Here is a 7,667-nt window from a genome sequence, read left to right on the forward strand (position 1 = left end):
TGAAACTACAGAAGCCTGCTAGGGCCTTTTATACAGGGGTGGTCACTGCTGGTACTGCAGTCTGAGACCAGTTATCCCCTTAAAGGTACATACACAACAATTTCTCCCCTTTTAGATAAACAGTACATAACATTCATTTAACAACTAAATAATAACTAATTACAATTACTGTTGCTAGATACATTGGTTGAAGTTAAGCAATTATAAGTTCAGTCTTTGAGGAGGCTTCCTGATTCTGTCTGGATAACGCCTCCTTGGGATATCAGGTTCTTCTGGCAAGGTTGAGTCGGGATCAATGTCGTTGTTTGGTTCGTCTGCTTCCAATATCACCGATTCTGCGGTAGATGCAATTGGTACTTCGGTTTCATCGCCAGGTGTATCAGATCGTGGCGTGGAGTTGCCGTTTCCCAGTGACTCTAGAATCTGGTCAGCACGGCGTCTTACTATGCTCTCTCCAACGTCCACGGTATACATTAGAGGTCCTTGCCATGTACAGATCGTTCCTGGCTGCCATTTCTCTGTGCGGTAGTCCCGGGCCAAAACTGGTTGACCTATCTTAAAACTCCTGGTCGGCCTTTCATTCATATTCTGAAACTGCCTGTTCTCCACATCTCTTCTGACGTTTGGCTTAACCAAATCCAAGCGGCATCATAGTCTTCGATTGAAGAACATCATGGCTGTAGTTTGGTTGGTAACCGCATGTGTCGCATTCCGGTAGGCAAACAAGAAGTTATCCACCTTGTGTTGTAGGGGTATATCTTCATTACAAATTGCCTTGATAGCCTTCTTGAATGTTTGAACAAACCTCTCGGCCAATCCATTAGTGGCTGGATGATATGGGGCGGATGTGTAATGCTTAATACCATTGTTCTTTAAGAACCTCCGGAACTCTTCAGACACAAACTGTGGTCCATTGTCAGAGCAAATCTGTTCAGGCAGCCCATTCCTGGCGAATATGGTTCGTAAGACTGTGATAGTTTTTCTGTGGTGGTTGAGGACATTTTTATTACCTCTGGCCACTTTGAATGTGCATCCACCACAATTAAAAACATCGAGTCCATAAAGGGACCAGCAAAATCAATGTGCACCCTTTGCCATGGAGATGAGGGCCACTCCCATGGATGTAGAGGGACTTGTGGTGGGGCGTTTTGGACCTTCTGGCATCCTGTACAGCTCTTGGTCATCTCTTCGATTTCTCTATCAATTCCTGGCCACCACACAAACGCTCTGGCTAAGTTCTTCATTTTTACCCCTCCCAGATGACCCTCATGAAGCTCATTGAGCACTCTATCCTTCAATTTGGGTGGAATTACTACTCTGGATCCACACATCAAGGTTCCTCTGCACACTGACAGCTGTTCTCTTCTCGGCGAGAATGCTGGCAGCAGTGGTTCGCCATGTGCTGGCCATCCCTTCACCATTAAATCACAGACCCAGGAGAGTGTCGGGTCATTTCGTGTTTCCTTTTCTATGTTTGCATTCGTCACAGGGAGACATTCGACTATAGTCGAGTGGAATAACTCCACTGGATCCACTGCCAGTTCTTCTTCCACCATCGGCAACGGTAGGCATGACAATCCATCAACATTCCCATGCTGTTTAGTTCCTTTGTACTCGATGTCATATTGGTGTGCCCCTAGGAAAAGGGACCACCTCTGTAGCCGTTGTGCCGTCATTATCGGTACGCCCTTCTGAGGGTTGAAAATGGAGACGAGAGGTTGATGATCAGTTAGTAGAGTAAATTTCTGACCGTGCAGGTAGTGATTGAACTTCTTCACCCCCCACACCAGGCTGAGGGCCTCTCTGTCAATCTGGGTGTAGTTACGCTCGGCTGAAGTTAACAAGCGTGACGCAAAAGCTATCGGCCTCTCTGAACCATCAAGGAATTTATGTGACAGTACCGCCCCAATGCCGTAGAGAGATGCATCACACGCCAGTCTTATCGGTAGTGATGGGTTGTAGTGAGCCAATACTTCTCTTGTAGTGATTAGGTCCTTACTCTTCTGAAAGGCCCGCTTACATTCATCGCTCCATTTCCAAGCTACTCCCGTTCATAGTAGGGCGTTCAGTGGATGCAGAATTGTGGACAAGTTTGGCAAAAAACTTATGGTAGTAATTCACAATCCGAGGAATGACCTCAGTTGCGACACATTTTCAGTCGCTGGAGCCTTAACTACCGCTTCAATTTTGTCAGGGGACTTATGCAACCCCTCTTCATCAATCACGTGGCCACAATACGATATCTGTTTCTTAAAAAACTCGCACTTGGGGCGATTAGCTCATAGCCCATGTTCACGTAGTCTAGTGAGCACCTGCTCTAGGTTGGCAAGGTGTTCACTGTCAAATTCACCTGTCACTAGGATGTCGTCCAAGTAACACTGACTCCCCGGAACCCCTTGCAGGACTTGTTCCATCGCTCTTTGCCATATCGCCGGAGCTGATGCTACTCCGAATACCAGTCGATTATACTGGTAAAGACCTTTGTGAGTGTTTATCGTGAGATACTTCCTAGAGGATTCTTCAACCTCCATCTGCAAATATGCTTGTGCTAGGTCAATTTTTGTAAAACGCTTCCCTCCAGATAGTGAGGTGAAGATATCTTCTATCCTTGGAAGAGGATATTGTACTGTGTGAAGGACTGGGTTCACCGTCGCCTTGAAGTCCCCACAGATGCGAACCTTCCTTGGCTCCTCAGACTTATTGTTTAATGTTTTCTTCATGACAGGAATGATGGGTGTCGCCCACTCGCTCCAGTCTACCTTAGATAACACGCCTGCATTCTCCAGATTCTCCAGCTCTGCCTCGACAGCTGGGCGAATTGCATATGGTACCGGTCTTGCTTTGAAAATCTTGGGAATTGCATTCTCCTCTATTTTTATCGAGGCGGTTACGCCTTTAAGAGTGCCCAGTTCTTGTTGAAATACCTCTTTGGCGTCAGCTAAGATTGTTGACAATCGTCCAGGAGTGACGTCGTCATCCTTTTTACTAGCCACCGTCAGTGCCTGAATGGAGTGCCAGTCTAAACTTATCTTTCTGATCCATTCACATCCCAATAACGGCGGTCCACCATCTTGCAGAATGTAGAGATACAATTTCCGTATTTTCTTGCCGTTGTATTCGACAGGCACCCTTATTTTTCCTCTGGGGTATACTTTTTGCCCCGTATACGTCTTCAAGACAATGGATGTCTCTCTCAAGGGTATGTGTGAGAATAGCCGCTCGTTGTCTCGTCGATTCATGACGGTTAGAGCTGATCCTGTATCCAATTCCATTTTGACTTGGAACCCTGCTATCGTGAGGGTGACCCAAATGGTTCGGTGATCCTCTTTTGCGATTACGTTGTGATGTTTGTGACAGCTTAGTCTCTTGTTCCCAGATTCACTATCGCTCATCTAGTCTTCGGAACTACTGTCCGTCATCTTTTGTACTTTCCTGTACGGTTCCTTAGTAGCCTTTTTGTTGTCGTTGGTCTTCTTCCCAGACCTGCAAACTCGTGCAATGTGTCCCATCTTTCCGCATTGCCTGCATATTTTGTCCTTGGACCAGCAGTCCTTCTGGTCATGGTTTGTTCTGCCGCAGCGATAACATTTTGCAAATCCCCGTGTCATTTCGTGGATGCCGTATTCCTGTGGCTTTTGTTGTATTTCCGCAGCTCCCCTTGCTGCTGCTTCGTATGATACTGCCACGCTGAAAGCCTTATCTAGCGTCAGCTCTTTCTCTGAGAGTAACCTCTTCTGGGTTCCTTCACTCAGGAGTCCACAGACAAATTTGTCCCGTAAGGTATCTGCCAGTCCTGCTCCAAACTGGCAGTGCTTTGATAGCTTGCATAGTTCCGTAAGGTAATCAGCATTGCTCTCATTTTTATGCTGATTTCTCCTGTGGAATTTAAATCTTTCTGCTATCAGCAGTGGTGTAGGATTTAGGTGTTCCTGTAGGATAGCAACAATTTCGTTAAAACTCCTCACCTTCAGTTTGGCTGGAGTAATCAGGTCCCGCAATAGGCCGTACATTCTTGCGCCCATTAAATTTAGCAATACCGATGCCTTTTTCTCATCGGCTACTTCGTTTGCCTCGCAATATACCTCGACTCTTTCCACATACGTGGTCCAGTCTTCTATTGCATTATCGAAGGCAGTGATATCGACAGTCTTTGGCATCTTGGAAATCTAAGATGGCACCTCCCGCGCTTTGCCTTCGTCCCCAATGGATCAAAATGGCGCCTCCCGCGCTTTTCCTTCTTCCCCGCCGAGTTAAGATGGCGCCTCCCACGCTTTCCCGCCGCTGCCGCTGCTGCCAACGCTGTTGCTGGCGATTATATTTATTTTACTATCCTGCAATGGCGACGCCCTATGGTCTTCGCGCCTCCCCGATCGCTGCTGCCAACGCCGCTCTCCGCGGTATTTTTATTTTTCTATCGCAGTTCAATATTTGCTCCGTTAATTGAAGAACCATTCCCGTCGTGGAGTTGACCCTCTGGGACACTTCCCTCCCTCTTCTTAGGTCCGAACGCAGCCCGGCTTCGAAGCACCAGCCGCGCCCTGTGTGCTCCACCCTCTCTCTCTCTCTTTGCTTCCCGACTCGCTGCCCGGCCCCGTTGCAGAGCCACCCGATCGAGCTCTAGCCCGCTGCAGCCCAGGAAGGATCAGTGCACTACCTGCCACCAGCCCGATTAGCTGGGAAACCACAGACTGGAGAACCAAGCCTGGCTCTCGACAGTCTCTCCTGCACTTTTCAATTCAATGATTTGGAGGGCGGTTGCCCACGGTCGCCCGTTTCTCGAGTTTCTTTGGATTATTTTTTTTTCTTTCTTCTGGCTTCGACCTTCAATAACGTTATCTGAGGTGCTGCCGAGTTGCAGGTAAGTTCGTTTCTTACTCGTCGCCAGTATTATGTCCGTGTATAATTGAGACACAGACTGCAGGAGTTGATTATAACAAGTCTTTACTGAATTTGGAGACAACCTGGAAACTGAAACTACAGAAGCCTGCTAGGGCCTTTTATACAGGGGTGGTCACTGCCGGTACTGCAGTCTGAGACCAGTTATCCCCTTAAAGGTGCATACACAACAGATCTCAATTGGGTGTTTGTCCCATTTTGCAAATTCTTGTTGTGTTAGCGGTCCCCACACCTCACTGCCATAGAGTGCAATTGGTTCAATTACTGATTTAAAAATTTTGAGCCAAATGCTAATTGGGATTTCTACTTGGATTGATTTTTTAATGGCATAGAAAGCCCTTCTTGCTTTCTCTTTCAGTTCATTCACAGCCAGATGAAAATTTCCCGTAGAACTGATTTTTAAGCCCAAGTATGTGTAGTTAGTGGTTTGTTCAATTTTAGTTGTTCCTAGTGTGAAATTTATTTTGGGTCCCTGATGTCTGGATCTTTGCTGGAACACAAGGACTTTGGTTTTTTGGGGGTTTATTGTCAGGGCCCAGGTCTGGCAGAACGACACCCGCCTGTTATACACCCGCCTGTTATACAGACACTGTGTATCAGACGCTGTGTATCAGGCGCTGTGTATCAGGCGCTGTGTATCAGACACTGTGTATCAGACACTGTGTATCAGACACTGTGAATCAGACACTGTGTATCAGGCACTGTGTATCAGGCACTGTGTATCGGACACGGTGTATCGGACACGGTGTATCGGACACTGTGTATCAGGCACTGTGTATCAGAGGCTGTGTATCAGACACTGTGTATCAGGCACTGTATCAGGCACTGTGTATCAGGCACTGTGTATCAGACACTGTGTACCTCGCACTGTGTATCAGGCACTGTGTATCAGACACAGTGTATCGGACACTGAGTATCGGACACTGTGTATCGGACACTGTGTATCGGACACTGTGTATCGGACACTGTGTATAAGGCACTGTGTATCAGGCACTGCGTATCAGACACTGTGTATCAGGGGTTGTGTATCAGACACTGTGTATCAGGCACTGTATCAGGCACTGTGTATCAGACACTGTGTACCTCGCACTGTGTATCAGGCACTGTGTATCAGACACAGTGTATCGGACACTGTGTATCAGATACTGTGTAGCAGGCTCTGTGTATCAGACACTGTGTATCAGACACCATGGGCTGGATTTTGCTACGGGGGCGGGTTGGGGTCGTGTTCCCCACATTTCGTGTTCCCCACACGAATCCTGAACGATGTGGGAAATTGATGCAATTTTGATTTTATAGCCCAATTGATTCCCCACGTGTGGGAGCCCCTAGCCGGAGAGCTTTTCAGGTGGGAAGCTCGCCTCCGATGACATCATCACTGCTGCTTCATTTAAGGGCTTCCACAAGCCTTGCTCACTTCAGCAGACTGCCAAGCTTCTGGCCCTGGCAGCTGCTGCTACCATCATCAATCATGGCGACACATCGGAGTAAGGCATCCCCCAGATTTGACGAGGCAGCCCTCCAGGCATTGGTGGAGGGAGCGACAGAGAGCAGGGAGGTGCTCTTCCCCTCCTCGGGGAGGAAGAAGCCACCCCAGCAAACCAAGGCTGTGTGGCTGAGGGTGGCAGAGCAGGTGAACGCCAGCTCGAATACCAGCAGAACATGGATCCAGTGTCGGAAACGCTTCCATGACCTTCTGCGCACTGGAAAAGTGAGTATGATGTTCCCATCACTCTTAATCTGATCCCCATTGCCTTTCCTCACCAGCTCTCAGCTTTACCAATCTCTTCCTCCACATCCCACTTGACACTGACATCCATGCACCCTTTCCCACTCCCTCTCTCTCTATGGTCACATTCACCTAACTAATGGACTATGCAGCCCTCACACTCCCTATCACTGTCATGCTATGAAAACAACTTACATCACATAGGGAGGGCCCGTGGTCTTGCCATCTCACTCCATCTTTCCCTCCTTCTAAGCATCTATGCCATCGATTCTCTACACTCACTCCTTCATTCTCGCTCAAACTCCACTTGTCTCCCCCATTGCAGGAAAAGAGAGCTCACAACCGAAGAGAGCGAGCCAGGACAGGGGGAGGGGCAGCCTCCTTAGCCCAGCTGACCCCATGGGAGGAGGCGATCCCGGAGATCGTCGGCATCCAGGACGACACACAAGTGGGGGACGGAGAGACCGGTGCAGCAGAGCAAGCTGGTGACAGAAGAGTTTTCCAACTCTCTCAATTGCATTGCATGACTCGCTGATAATGACTTGGAAGCTCTAGCAGATGGACCTCTGATCATCTGCAATAAGCACTGTGCAGGTAACCCTGGCCTCTCATCTCTGACACTTTCCTTTACTCCCCCACAGGACCATCGCAAGCTCCCGTCTCCAGGACGCAGGAGGAGGTTCAGCCTCAGCATCCAGACTCCTCAGAGGAAGCTGCAACCTCTGAGGGCGCAGCGTCAGCAGAAGGCAACGCACCCAGCACCAGCGCAGACACTCACACCTCGGTGGGACCTTCGGGACATAGAGTAGTGTTGTCACCTGGTGTATCACAGCTCACAAGTGAGCCTCAGCAGATGGTGGAGACAGGGACAGCAGTGGAGAGTCCTAGTCGGAGGGCGCAGCACTCTCCCAGCTCGGCTCAGCTGCATGTCGACCCTCTGCCTCTGGGTCCATCCACAGTATCAGCGGTGATGGCACTCCAGGAAAATATGCAGGAGTCTCTGGCAGGTTTTGTCTCCAGGGTTGCTGCGAGTGTGGAGCAA

The sequence above is a fragment of the Somniosus microcephalus genome, chromosome 23 (assembly GCF_052327205.1).
Source record: "Somniosus microcephalus isolate GS21.2 chromosome 23, FLI_Smic_1.0, whole genome shotgun sequence".
NCBI classification, from domain to species: domain Eukaryota; kingdom Metazoa; phylum Chordata; class Chondrichthyes; order Squaliformes; family Somniosidae; genus Somniosus; species Somniosus microcephalus.